Below are 14,848 nucleotides of genomic sequence, written 5' to 3'. Positions count from 1 at the left end.
ACTTTAAAACCCTGACTCCTTTAAAACCCAGTCACACATTCTGACAGCTGAATTTTTCAGCTCAATTTTGTAACAAGTGTCAAAAATCGCGACACTACACGGAAGCCAAACCCTGACTCCTTTAAAACCCAAAGTCACACATTCTGACAGCTAAAATTTTCCACTCAATTTCATTACAACAGTAAAAAAAGAAAAACATGACGCTGCATCGAAATGCTGAATCATTTAAAATCTAAATTCAAACATTCTATGAGCTAAATTCTTCCACTCAATTTCATGCCAACTGTAAAAAGCCAAACCTCCTTTGAAACCCTGGCTTCTAAGGAATAGGGGGTATCTGCATGGATGAGTGGGTAGACCTCCTGGTTACGTTCTCAGAGCAGAATTTAATAAAATTTTGTAACAACTGTTAAAAAATATTAACGCTAAATGGAAGCCAAACCCTCCTTTGAACTCTGACTTTAAAACCCTGACTCCTTTAAAACCTAGTCACACATTCTGACAGCTGAATATTTCAGCTCAATTTTGTAACAAGTGTCAAAAATCGCGACACTGCATGGAAGCCAAACCCTATTTTGAAAACTTACTTTGAAACCCCAACTCCTTTAAAACCCAAAGTCACACATTCTGACAGCTGAATTTTTCAGTTCGATTTTGTGACAACCGTAAAAAAAATGGTGACAGTGCATGAAAGCCAAACCCTCATTTGGAGCCCTGATTGTTGCTACTGTGTTCCTAAACAGAACATGGCGTATAGATTAGTTAGTCAGATTAGCCATCAAATGTATTTGAACAGTTTACATGTATAAACATTTATGTTTTTCCTTCAGCTAACCCAGATAACAACTGTTAATTCTCCAAGAGTAAATAAAATGCAAAATTAGCGAGGGGCATTAATTATCGCTATTATCCGCTCGCTGTTTCCAAACTGGGCTTTAATGAAATGCGCTGTAATGGAGATTGCTCTCGGGGAGAGAGAGAGACGTTTATGAGTGGCTCGGAGTACGGCAGCTGCCTTTCCCCCTGAGAGATAGAAATTTATGCCGTATACCCCGCTGATTGTTGAGAAGGTAAAGAACCAATAGCGGCATGTTGGGAGGTTTAATTTAAAGTGTGTTTCTCACTAGGCTGCTCACAACACTTAATTAAACTCTGCTGTTTTGGCAATGACAAATGCTGCCGCGCTGGCGGAAGCTGGGCTGCAGTGACTGAGAGGCTTTTGTAATTTCTCTCATGTGCAGCGATGGCCACATCCAGGTCACAAACTGTAGAATTAAAGAACTAAACAAGATTTAGACATGGGGGGGGGATGGAGGCTGGAAGAAAAGGGTGGGTGGGTGTATGGAGTCATTTCTTTGTCTGCAGTCAGTCTACATTTTCATCCTTCTCATTTTTCTTTCTTTTTGCAAGGTTTCGTCGGAAATTTATGAGCGTCTGTGCCTATGGTTTTCTACCCTCATCGCCTTTCACACTGACTTTTCCTAAGGCACTTGTCCGCTTGATGGAGGCTTCAACATTTTACTGAAGAAATCATGAATAAAATGAATAGCGGGCACCTGTGCTGAATATTATGACTTCATAACAGAAGTGATCTTTGCATGACTATTGAGTTGTTTCCAGCTAAGAGGGCAGTGAGTGCATGTGCAAAATATGGTGGGGAAAACTTACTGTAAGTGCAGCACAGAAAAGCACGAGGCTCAGGGCAGGCAACAAAGTGACAGGCAATGACTAATAGCTTTGTTTCAGGGGGAGAAATCCAATTCATGCCAAACATGCCTTATTTTGTTTCTGTAATGGTATGGCTACTGCGCATTTCATGAGACCCACTTAAAAGTCGAGCCAGGGTCGCTCACGTCCACCAGCGAGCCCTACCTGATGCTGTTATGAAGGCGCACAACTCTGTTATACTACCAGGAAATAACCGCACAAGATGCCTGCGAGGCATAAACAGGAGCTGGAGCATTGCATTCAATAATGTAGTCCACTCGGTTTTTGTTTTTTTTGAAAGATCTCAATTCTTATGTCCCTTTTTTATTACCTGAGTGAAATGTATTATGTCTTTTTTTTTACCTTACATGTCAATCTGTCTGTGCTGTTTTATCACAGCGGGGGGCTGCTATTTAAAAAAAAATAATATATATATATATACTGTATATAGATACATTCAGTGCTTAAGAAGTGCAGTTCACAATCATAATCAAGTCAAGGCAGAATTTTTTTTAACAATCATCATTACTAAAAAGGATTATCTCTTAAGTAAAACATACCATTAAAAAATTCACATTTGTCGTCTTTTTTTTTTTTTTAAAGGGGCTGCAAACAGTTCACATTAATTCATGGTTTATTTGTTTCTATTTTAATGTAAACATTTAATGTATAATACATCTGATATTGTTTATTGTGATAAAGGTTTTTATTTTTTTATTTTACTTAATTCACTTTTTTTAAATTGTTTATTTATTTATTTTATTATTTATTTTATTATTTATTTTACAAATGTATTTTATTGCTTGGATGAGAACCTTGAAAAAATAATTGCATATAAAATCCCAATCGTATTCAGGTGAAGGCAGAATTCTTTTTTACAACCATCATTTTACTCCTTTACTAAAAAAGGATTATCTGTTAAGTAAAACATCCCCTGAAAAATGTCACATTTGTGGTGTTTTTTTAAAGGGGCTGCAAAAAGCTCCTATGTATTTTGTTGTGTAAATGCCAGAGACACACGGCAGCATCCGTTGGAGTTAACAGTGCAGCACTTTTGTATTCACTAGCACAAATCATTAATCATGAGGCCGGCCATATTCTTGTAGTGCCTGTGCTTTCATTACTGAGCCTAATTAAACAGTTCTGTGAACTGGAATCTCAGATTCCTCTGTTACAGATTATCATTAATTACGCTGAAAGTGCTCAGAGATGTTGGACTCAATTATATTGTGCTCAACCCTGGCAGTGGCGTGATTCATTGTTGGGAGCGCTCCACAGCCGTACTGTCTGCGGTTATCACCCACCTCCACTTTTTGTAAATTGGGCTCTGCCAGCCAACAAACTAAGAATTATGTGCTGCTTTTTTTTTCATCACAAACATGTTGGAGGGGCCCAGACCAATTAAGGCTGGGATATTTGGTGTGGAGTGATGAGGCAGGCGCTGGTGCACGGAGATGGGAGGTGGGGGGGGTTGGAGGAGAGCGACTGTGGCAATGAGCTCACCATGCACAAGTCGTGGCTTTATTACCATGCCCGGCGCATCCCTCCACATAAGGCTCGGACTGATTATGCGGCCGTATTCATCCTCAATATCCCAAAGTTCTCATTATTGTAACGGTAAAATTGGAATTTGGACTTAATATTGTGTCGGTGGGAAACACTGGATGTACAGTACACGGATTCCATTGGCTTGGAGTTGAAATTGAGATTTCCATTAGAGCGCATATTGCTTGGAGGAAAAGTGTCAACTTTTCATAATGTTTGTGTATGACAAGTAGGTTTGGAAGCTGCTAAACAATGTCAATATTACTTCTATTGCCAGATGTGGGATGTGTGGGGGTGGAGAGTGGTGTCTTCCAATGAAACAGTGCGTGAGATGAGATTATTGGCCGTCTTTTTCCGAGGGTCAGACAACCGGGACGATATTTCAAATCAAGTGAAGAAGTTGCGATGTAAGCTCAAGCCTTAGCCTTTTTGCACAATTTCGTATCACACACTTTTAATATATATGAAAATCAGCTTTGTGCATGTGTCTTTAATATCGCCTGTAGGGTTTTTATTTTTTTTTTTACCGCTTCACAAAGATTTCAGTATTGTCAAGACTGAATATCTTTTGCTCAACAACAAACTCAAGATTTTTTCTGTATGTTTTTTTGCTCAGTTCCTAAAACTGCAGTCATCCTATGAATCCCTTTTGCAAAAGAAAACAAAATAGATGGGAGTTCTGGAGACAGAATCCGTTTGGTGACACAGCGGCAGCTCATTGAAAATGTAATACACTACTTCCAAGTCGCAGGTCACCTGGCAATCTGAATTTTAAAAGGCTTGTGAATAATATTCAGTTTTATTTTGAAAATGAACTATGTGGCCTCCATCACAAATCCAATATATGTCTTAATCTTCTGTGCTCTTGAAGTCCACGACTCCGGAACAAGGCCATTGACTTCTCAACTTAATAAGGAAATCACTTGTTTTCTCATCCATCCTCCCTGGAACAAAGCAGTAAAGCTTCTTTTTTTGTTTTTCAAAGTAATGGATGAAGCATACAATTTGTGCTGTAGGGTACCTGCTTTGCCCTCAAACCAACTGGAAGCTTAACAGATTCTCAAAATAATTTAATAGGAAATTGTGCACACAAAAAAAAAAATCAGGCGTATAAAAGCTAGTTTGACAACAACAGGGTAGACAATACTAGACATGCTGCAAGAAAAATGCTCTATTCACACCAAAGCAATACATTTTGTCACAATTTCACTGCAGTTTGGGGAATTTTATTACTCCATGAATTGGAGGAAAACAGATCAATTTTAAGGAGCTCAAAAATAGCAGCTTATTAACAAATCGTTGATTTTTTTCACCCCCAATTGAGTATTATTTGTCTTGGAAAGGATGTTTATCAACATTTACTTTGTAGCATAATCTCTTTGGGGGGGGGGGGGTATTGTTTGTGTTCTTCAACAAACAAAAAAAGTTCAAGATGTGGAATGTGTTGTGTATGAAATCCTACACCCTTCAGTGAAAGAAATTACTTCTACTTCAGTAGAAATCCGTCTCACACCCGGCATCCCGATTTTGGCCTGTTTCATTGCCGCTTCACCTCAGAATGTATTCTGTATATTTTCACAGCATGAGTTAAATGTGTCTGATATAAAATGAGCAATTCATAACAAAGAACAAAATAGTAAACTAACACTTTTGGCATGAAATCATACTAATTGTTTGGTGGGGAAAAAAAGATAAGACTTAAATAGTGAAACGTGTTTTCTGTTTTGTTGTTTTTCAGATGTTTTAAGTATTGAAATGGGTTTCCGGGTGTTGCTGTGAACTAAACATGGTTGACAGCAGCAGGGAATTTAAGCGTTAATTACGCACTAACCTTTTCAGAACAGATATTTGGACATGTTGTATCCAACTACTGTGAAAATGAAAAAAATCCAATGACCAATCAGTATCCACTCACATTAGCATAGTATTATAAGGCCCAGCGCCCCAAAACATGTCATGGCGATCCTCCCCTATTTATCCTAAAATAGCCGCTTAACTTTGAGTGACACTAATTCTTGCTACATGAAGCTGTAGAACGCCTTCACTTCCCCCTTCTGTCTCTGTCAGAAAATTACAACCGACAGAGTTTGTGATGTCCCCAGTGTGCAAATTCCTTTATTCTGTCAGATTAGGGCATTTGATATGACGTCGCCCGGCATTCCGGCCTCCCGTGCCTGCCAAAAAAGAAGGGACCTGTCAGGCGAGGGGGAGAGCAGTGCGGATCATCACTCGGACTGATCCGCACGCCCTGCGTACTGTCATCTCCTCCGACTGTACAAGTCAACACAAATAAAAGTGAGGAGGCAAAAGCCGTAATGGCTGGGAGAGAGCCCGGGCTCATCGTGGCCATTACTTTTATTCAAACCTCACAGATGACATGATGTGAAAAATGAGCCTGTGTCTTGTCGGGTGCCCATTAGTGAGATAGCACATTATCTCCCCTTTTTCACATTGAATCTCCTCCCCGCACGCGGCGGCAGATGCCGCCGACGACTCGCTCACTTTTATGGGCTCTTGACTGCCATAGTCTTTTAAATACAGGGGGTGGGGGTGCCGCACCAGGCAGGGATGACGTATCGCTGTCAGTGCTCTTTACCTCCCTGACAGCTGCTTTCACTGGATCACTCTTTAAGGCTTCTCTCGGGAACGAACAGAGGGATGAGTGACTATTGCAGCAAAGGTGGCGAGTGTGTGGCCGCGCAATTACGGTGCCATTTATAAAGAAATAGTCCAATTGCTGGAAATATACTTTTTTTAAAGTTGAATTTTAGATTTTATTACATTAAATAACAGACAAATATTTGTGAAATTATGATACATTTGTGAATGTATTTTAACAATCAATACAAGTATTTTTAATGGAGTTTTTTGTAAAAGAACATAAATATTGTGTTTTTACAATTGCAGTGATTTCATGTTATTTTATATTTGACCTGTAAAATCTGAGTTTATTTTTGTAAATTAAATGATTAAAAAAAAAAAGCAAAATAAAAAGGAAAAATTCTGTTATATTACTTGTTTTTTTTGGGGGTTTTTTTACAGTGTGGGATGCCCGTCTCATAGTTGATTCTTTTGTGGTAAACCACAGCACATCGCATAATCAATTGCATCATCCTGGCATTCCCCAAATGAAATCACTGTTTGCTGCTAGGCAGAAAGTTAGTTTTCAGTGAAACCATGAAACTTTGTGCAGATGGCCCAATTCATAATGCCATTGATATACTCTGATTTGGTTGATTTGATCACATTTGGATTTGTTAAAAATAAATGTGTACTACTGCTTACCATTTCTCAAACAATTTTCTTGAGCTTCTGGTCAAACGTCTCTGCTTCAGAAAAAAATCATTTTAAAAAATCGGCTTCAAAATGACAAATTCAGTTCATCATCTATACATTCAAATGATATCTAGACGTACTGTATCATTGCTAATCAAAGTTTTACTGAAAATACTCAGTAGCCTACATGCCACCTGCAAAGGCCCTGGAGTGAGCTTGAGACTTTAAGTGAGTCTACAAAGAGAAATAGATGTCGAGAGAGCCCGACAGAGCAATGTTCAGGGGTTGTGCTCAGTGGCAGGGAGTCTTGGCTTCTTTCAGGCATGAGTGTGAACCACAGCCGCCTGGTTCAATCTAATCTCTGACAAGAAACAACAAGCCTTAGGGATGTCCCCGCGGGCCCCCTCAACGCTGCACAACATCATAAGGAGCTCCACTCAGAAGGGGCTTAGATCTACCGCATAGATGTCAGGACTGTGTTTCCATTTTACAACTTCACTGGAGGAGAGGTCCTCCGTTTCCCCTCAGCGTTGCTCGCCCGTTTGGATCTTTCTTCCCGCTCTTCTGTCGCCTGTCATTTTTCCCTTAGTCCACACACACTAAACACAGTCCCTAGTGGCTGTGTCCTATTGCTGTCCTGAGACGGGTGAACAACAGAGCTGCGAGCGCCGGGCATATCACAATCAGGAGAGGGAAGCAGACGGGACGGGAGAGTTGAGGTGCAATTACATGTCACAGTGAACAGGAAGTAAACGGAAATAAATGACTCACCGTGGGAATTTGGTGCTTCATGAAAAGGGGAACTGCTAATCCAAGGCAATGATTTGCACAATGTTGGAATAGCTGCAAAAAGAGTTAGCAACATAATTAGCCTATGAAAGAATTAGCTGACAGTTAGAGTGTCACTTTGTGGACCAAAGCAAGCAGGAACCAGAAACCCACCATAGAATTTTCTTAGAATTGAGACCAATTATTCCATCAATGCTACAACTCATTTAGATGCGCATTTGATTCACATCTGTTCCAATACTCGGTACCTGGGAATCAATACCGGTGCTCAACAGTACCAATTTTCAGTACTTTTGTACTCTCTCTCTCTTTTTTCTTTATTTTTTTTTCTTTGGGTGGTAATAAATGTTCACCATTGATTATTTAACAGTAGAATATAAAAAAAATATATATATATTTGACAATAATTTTTCTATGTATAAAACTTGACAATTAACAAACATTTAAAACAAATGAGTCACAGAGGAATAATAAAAATGAAGGTATATCATTTTAAAATTATTGAAGTATAATTAATACGCATAAATTAATATTACAAAAAACTAAGAGTGCAGCAAAGTTATGTGCAATGAACAACACAAAGAACGAAGTTAAACACTAACAGTAAATATATAAATTAATAATTGATGTTATCTTCATTCATTGTGCAGTTGTTGTTTTTTAAAAACATAAAGCCTAATCCTCGAGTTACGTTCCTACGCTGGCGATGTAACCCGAATTTGGACTTAAGTCGGATTTCACCGTTAAAGTCGATATTTACATCAAAATACTTTGTACAGTCATTTTTAAGAACATATTTGCGCGACCCGGAAGAGCCGGAACCAATATTTCGCGTTTCCGCACGGAGATCCATTGCCGATGGACGGCAGAGCGGCGATAATTCAAACTTAAACGCGGAAATGACGTCGCAACAACGTAGGTCACGTACGACGTAACTCAAGGACTCCCTGTAAAGTGATTGAAAGTGCCGGCTGCAATGTTTATGCTGAACTAAGGCTACGTTCAAATCTTGCTAGCAGCTTGAAAACCGCATAGTCCACTTTTTAGCAAGAATCTGAATTCACACTTTAATAGTATACAAACGAGGTTACAGTAATTCCATATGAATCTGAGGCGTGATGGTGCTAATTTTCCCAAATAATTTTTTCTCCACTCCCAATGAGCCAATGTGGAAATGTGGCAACAGCTTGCAATCTGTTTGTTTAGACTCGTCACGATGGAAGCTAAGGCATGTAGCAACACGGAACGAATGCTACTGCAAGATGTCACCAGCTGCACATGATATGATGAATTACAATCATATGTTAATCAGCCAGAGAAGTGTCTTGTTTACACTGCGTACACGGCTTGGACTATTTTCTCATATCCAGCTACGGATTCTTGCACACACACACAGGGGATAGAGCACCGTTTGCAACGCTAATTAACTCTTTTTTTTTTTTTTCAAATTGTAATTTCAGTAAGATGTTTGACGAACAAAAACACATTTCCGATAAAACAGTCTGTCTTTAAAGAGACATTAGTAAAGTTTGTTCATGCATTGCTAATGACTTTATTTCAATCTGTTACCCTGCCTTTTCTGCTGGAAAAAAAAACACACACACAACGTATGCGTGCGTGTGTGTACGTGTGCAGAGAACAAACAGCTACAAGAGCAGTAACAAGGTCAATACTAATGTAAGTACCTTTTTATTTCCCCAGCCACTCAGTGTTGGATGTGCAAAGTATGTTTGTCCTGCAAACCTACTAATGACCATAAAATCCTTATATTGCTTTTGTATTGATTTACTCATCCACAGGTGGATGGTGGATCTATAGCCGGTACTTATGGTATTAATTGTCACTTACTGTGTACTGCAATATTTTATGGTATGGAGCTTTTTATCTCAATAAAGGTGGATTTGAGTGTAATTTTGGGGGTTTTATGGTTGACAATGTCACAAATTATCATTCAGCATGTCATATAAATACATACGCAAATAATGAAATATAGAGGAAAAGATTTGCATGCAAAAGATAAATCAATGACAAGGAAAAGCATCATCTAAAACAAGGTTAAATAAAAAAAAAATGCTACAAAAATACAGGCGAGCAATGTTATGAGAATAAAATTGTACTGCTACAACAACAAAAACATATTTAGCAAACATTATGGGTGACTTTTAAAATGATTTACAATGGATATAAAAAGTCTACACAGCCCTGCTATACAAAATGCCTAAATAGGGGGGGGAAAGCCTACTAAAACATGTACGTATAATTTGTTTTGGGGTTAATCTGAAGCACATTTAAATAGTGGAATTAAGGTATGTGATTCACATTTAACATGAGTTTGAATGTGACCGGTTAATTCTGAGCATAACGTTGGATTAACCACATTCCCATTTTTACATTATTTCAGTATATATATATATATATATATATATATATATATTAATATATATATTCACGTATTAAAAAAATGGCGTTTGAACAGAAGTGTTTTTATATCCACTGAATTTATTTTTCATAACATTACAACTTGTAATTGTTACACTCTTCTCACAACAGAATGATGTAATTGTTTCTTTTCAAATTATAATATGGTTCAGAAAGCATCACTGTCTTATTTATACATCAAATCAAAAAGTGAGACTAAAAGCCGAGGCGCTTGACAAAACTGCAGGTTTCACGTTTTGATGCTTTGATACCGATCATGAAACCGGCACGGCCTCATTGTGATGTGTTTAAATAAGTGAAGATGCATCCATTTGGATGAGAAAAGCAATATAAGAACAGGAATATATGAAATGGGAGAAATGAGAATCGAGCGTAAACAGAAATAGGACAAGTAGCGAAAAACTACGCTATGACTAAATTGCTTCGACGCCGCAGATGCGCTTTTGGCAAGTAGCAATATTCCTCTGATATGCTGTTTAGTTTTAATAGGAACCCTCAGCTCAAATATGAGCCGACAAACACGGCAAGACAAACACGGTCTCTCTGCGGCAATGAAATATACACTATCAAATAGACCCGTACTGTTTTGAATCCGCTGTGTGGGTGAAGCCAAAGCGCAGAACAAACACAATTTTATATAGCTTTGAGGCGATAACGCCGTCTGACAAGAGTGCAGAGAGTCGCGCTTTCGGGATGGCAGCCAAAACGCAACCTGCGATTCTCGCCACTTTATGCGCGTGATGCACACGTGTGCTCGCGCTCACCTGTAGCAGATTGAAATCACAGATTTCAGCCGCTCCGGCAAACACCCCCTTCTCGTTTCAGCCACACTTGTTTGAAGAAAATGAGTGGATTCAGGATCAAGAGACTTTCTGGTGGAATTTAAGTCTGTTTGAGGATTATGACTTCTTCATCCTGTACAAAGCCTGCAGAGAGCTGCATGCTAGCCCTCAGAGGCCCGGCTCGCTCTTGCACTGCACACACAGATGTGCAGGTGATAAAACATAGCGTTTTGAATGCAGAGCTTCAAAATGGATGGGGGGCGGGGGGGTGGAAGGAAAACTTTTTTTCAGTTTTATGAGATAAGGACAGAATTCATTCAATGCTATGGCTAAAAGCACAGATAGCAAAATCAATCGTATTCTGCAAATAAAAGGTCCTCAAAACACAAACATAATATGAAGCATTAGAAAGAAAAAGAAGACATCTCTCCATTTTTTTGCAGTATAAACTAATATGTGTTTTTTTCTGGTTCCAAGGTAAAGCTAATGAGTTTCTAAGAATTGAGTGCTGTATTTTTCAGAGTATAAGTCACACTTATTTTTCATAGTTTGGTTGGTCCTGTGACAAGTGCAAATTGTATATAATAAAAAATTGAGCTTGGATTTGCACCCAAAATCCCCCGATGTCTTATGTTGGATTGGAAATAAGGGCATTTTTTTTTTCGTTTTAGTTTAAAATGACTTACCAAGACTTGAATCTTTCGTAGTATTGTGGCCAAAGCTAGAATCCTGGTTGGTTAATGTTGCATTTGGTGCTGTCAGCAAACTAATGACATATGCAACACATTACTACTTCCTGTTCTACTATGTTCTTTTTCTTCTACTATTTCTTCTTCTTCTTCTTCTACTACTACTACTATTTCTTCTTCTACTACTAACTATTTCTTCATCTTCTTCCACAATTTCTTCTTCTACTATCATTTTATTCTTTTCTACTTCTACAATTTCTTCTTTTTCTTCAATTTCTTCTTCACCTTCGCCATGAGTACTTCTATGTTACAATTGTATGTTTGATTCTTTGTTTTTGTTTTGGGTATGTGAACTACTGTTCCTTTGGCAGTTATTGTGGATTTGTGTTGAAAAATGATTGATTGTTGCCTATTTCTTCTTCTTCTACCACAATTTCTTCTTCAACTATCTTTTCTTCTACTATTTGCCAAGAGGCACAACAACAGACTAGATTCTACCTCTGTAAAACAAAGTAAAAAAAATAAAATGTATCTATTTATTTATTTATCTATTTATTTTCCAGAATTACAGGAAGCCACAGCAGAAAGTTGCAAGAACCACAAGCGGCTGTGGAGCCGCAGATTGCAGACCCTGATTTAGACACAAGCTATCTTGGTAGACAAGGCCTTTTACCGTCTGAGTCTGAGCAAGTGTGACCCTTGACACCTTCACACTCATACAGCCTTTTGAGCTCTTCATCATCACGCAGTAAAGAAAAAAATATTACGGCCAATTGACCGAGTGAGACAACGAGGGCGACCGCGGCGGGCAAATGGAGCAGCGGACGAAGCGGAGTGAGAGAAAGGAGATTCTCCTGCAGACAGGCGCAGCGGGAGCGCGGACTAACTATAACCACATCAATGACTACCTCTCACAGCAAGGACACCTCCCTTCACTTTGAAAAGAAAATAAATTAAACAACAAAGGGGGACGCTGACATTCATGGCCAGTTCAGTTTATCGCACAAAATAGATGCTGGCTGAACATCCTGGAAAACACCAACAACAAAAAAATTTGTAACATAAAAATAAAATAAAAATAGCCAGCATTGAATTTACATCCAGAATGCAGTAATAGCAGTAATAACAGTAGAATGCAAAGAATCAGTTTGTGCATCATGATGTTTCAATGCGCATTGTACTGCTCCTTTGGTATGCGCGTGTGCGCCTTTGCCACCAGGGGGCAGTATAATACACACACACATAGTAGGCCTACATGTCAATTGGATTAATATTTATGTAACACGGAAGACTATCGCACCTAAGCTGAAATCAAACTAAGATAAAGAGTATATTATTAGCCTAATAGCATAATTCTACAAGTCATTTTTAATTTTTTTCTCTATGTCTATGTAGAGTTTCAGTTATCAAGGTCATAGTCATCTGCAAGGTTGAATCGAGTCAACTGGACTCCTGTTTGTTGGATTTGTTGTGGCTTACTTTCTGGTTTTCTAAAAGCATTTATATATATGCTATCCGGCTAACAATACATCTGTGACTATTGTTGTACACTCTGTCTTCGTGCTGCTATCACTTGTGTTTAAACATAAGTTGTTTAAGGGTTTTTAACTACGAAAACATTGATGCTAGTTTCGTTAGCCTGTCTAAGCCATTTTGCATTGTGTTTTAGCATGAAGCTAGCGGGACTTTCGTAAGAAGTTAATGTGGAATGATTAAATACAAGTGTAATTCTCATTGTTATGTATTAAGCTTTATCATTGCAGGGATGTGATTTGACCAAAGTGAAATTATCTGAAAATTTAGCCGGGGGTCTGGGGGCCGCTGGCACCCAGCTAGGTCCAGGGCACTTTCAATGCACTCACATGACAAAGAAATAGACAAAACAACAGCATAAATTTTCAATGTATATTGAACTATCCCATATAAAATGGCAGTTTTAATCAACTCAAAATCAGTCACATTCAAAAACATTGGACTGCCTTTGCTTTTAAAAACTATCACTGAGAATATCATCATATCTAACTAATGTGATTACTAAGTTAACACATAAATAATGTTGAAGAGTTCAAATTTCATGAACAAATAATTGTATCATGACCAAATGAAAAGTAACTCATATTAGAGCATACCACAAATGTCTTTATTATAGCAGAAGATGTTATCTGTCGGAGTCATGTGCATACACAATGAACTACTAAAAAAAAAAAATATATATATATATATATATATATATCGCGATTTTTTTTGGGGGGGGGGGAGATAAAAAAAAGCGGAATTCTGCGAATTAGCGGAAAAATCACATCCCTGTCATTGGAAGCACTTGGCCTCTTGTGTGCCAAATTGCTTCTAATTGACAATTTTTTTTGTAATTTACTGCCGCCAACTCGAATTTTTGCTCAAGACAAAAAAAAAAATGGGCCAAGCGATGGCCCGTGTCTCCAGAGACTCGTAAGTCTGGTCACTCTCGAGTGGAGCTACATAGTATTTCAACATGGATTCATAGACTAAGAAAGTAATCCCACCCCCACAGTCCCCCTCCCGGCCTAAACCTGGACACAAGCGTGTAGCCATCTTTGTACTTCTCCATGCATCACACACACATAATCAATAATGGAAAAATATACACTGCAAAAGGCCGTAGTGGCGCTGCCTACAAGCGGCAATGACGAATGATTTTGTGCCACTTATGACAGCGAGGTGCATGCAGTGAGGGGAGTGGAAGGCCTTTTTAATAGTGCAAGGAGAGAATTAAATCAAAGGCAGGAGGGCCTCCTCTGGAAGGGAGAGACGCTGCATCCCTCTGCTCTAAATCACAGCTCTTCTTAAGCCCTTTGCCATTTTTCTACATTATACAGGCAAACCTGTCACCGCTGTCTATGGCAAAGTTTACAAATCATGATTTATCCCAGACGGAATCTCTAAACACCTGTGTGGGAGAAAATAAGCATCGCATGCTGTATTATTTGTGGGCTAGAAAGTTTTCCTTTGAGTTCTGAAAGAACTGCGCATTTTGCTGATACACTCGCCACTACCAGCATCAACAAGCCACAATGTATCATTTTCTTATTATTATTCTTTATGAAGCATGATCACAATGTGTGAAATAGGGCTGAACAGTTTTCAAAAAATATATAATTGTGGTATTTTTTCATCAATATAGCGATTGCGATTAAATGTGTGTTAACGTTTCATGGTCCTTCTCCTATAGATTTTTTTTTAATAAACAAGCAATAAATTAATCTGTATTACAAGGAACAATGTTTTGGTTTTATAGGCTAGGCTTATGCAAAGTTGAAGGTAAATGAACCATGAAATAATACAAATGATTTATCTACTTCAATTCGGGTTGATAATTATTATTACGTTAAGTGTTCACTACATCAACTGTACAAAATTCAAGTCTGTGGCGTTTTCGTTACAATTTTCCATGTTTCACGAAACCATGACATGTAAAACATGTAGACCGCATTTCTTAAACACTGAACTTATTGAGGCACTAAATAAACCAATATATAAACAGGGATGTGATTTGACCAAAGTGAAATTATCTGAAAATTTAGCCGGGGGTCTGGGGGCCGCTGGCACCCAGCTAGGGTCCCCCCGGAGCTCATGGGTTTTCCG

At 38.5% G+C, this 14,848-nt stretch overlaps 1 protein-coding gene across 2 annotated transcripts in view; it reads right to left on the bottom strand.

Moving 5' to 3' along the window:
* Positions 1-14,848, bottom strand: part of LOC144060724 (glycerol-3-phosphate dehydrogenase, mitochondrial-like) — a 142,075-nt gene that overhangs the window by 114,524 nt on the left and 12,703 nt on the right. For both annotated transcript variants that reach the window (XR_013295994.1, XM_077580513.1), the window contains exon 4: positions 7,300-7,371. The gene's annotated coding sequence lies outside the window, so the exon portion shown is untranslated. The remainder of the gene's footprint in view (positions 1-7,299; positions 7,372-14,848) is intronic.

This window comes from Vanacampus margaritifer, chromosome 11 (genome assembly GCF_051991255.1).
Source record: "Vanacampus margaritifer isolate UIUO_Vmar chromosome 11, RoL_Vmar_1.0, whole genome shotgun sequence".
NCBI lineage: Eukaryota > Metazoa > Chordata > Actinopteri > Syngnathiformes > Syngnathidae > Vanacampus > Vanacampus margaritifer.
Note: the sequence above shows the minus strand (reverse complement) of the source record. Positions and strands in the feature narration are given on the sequence as shown.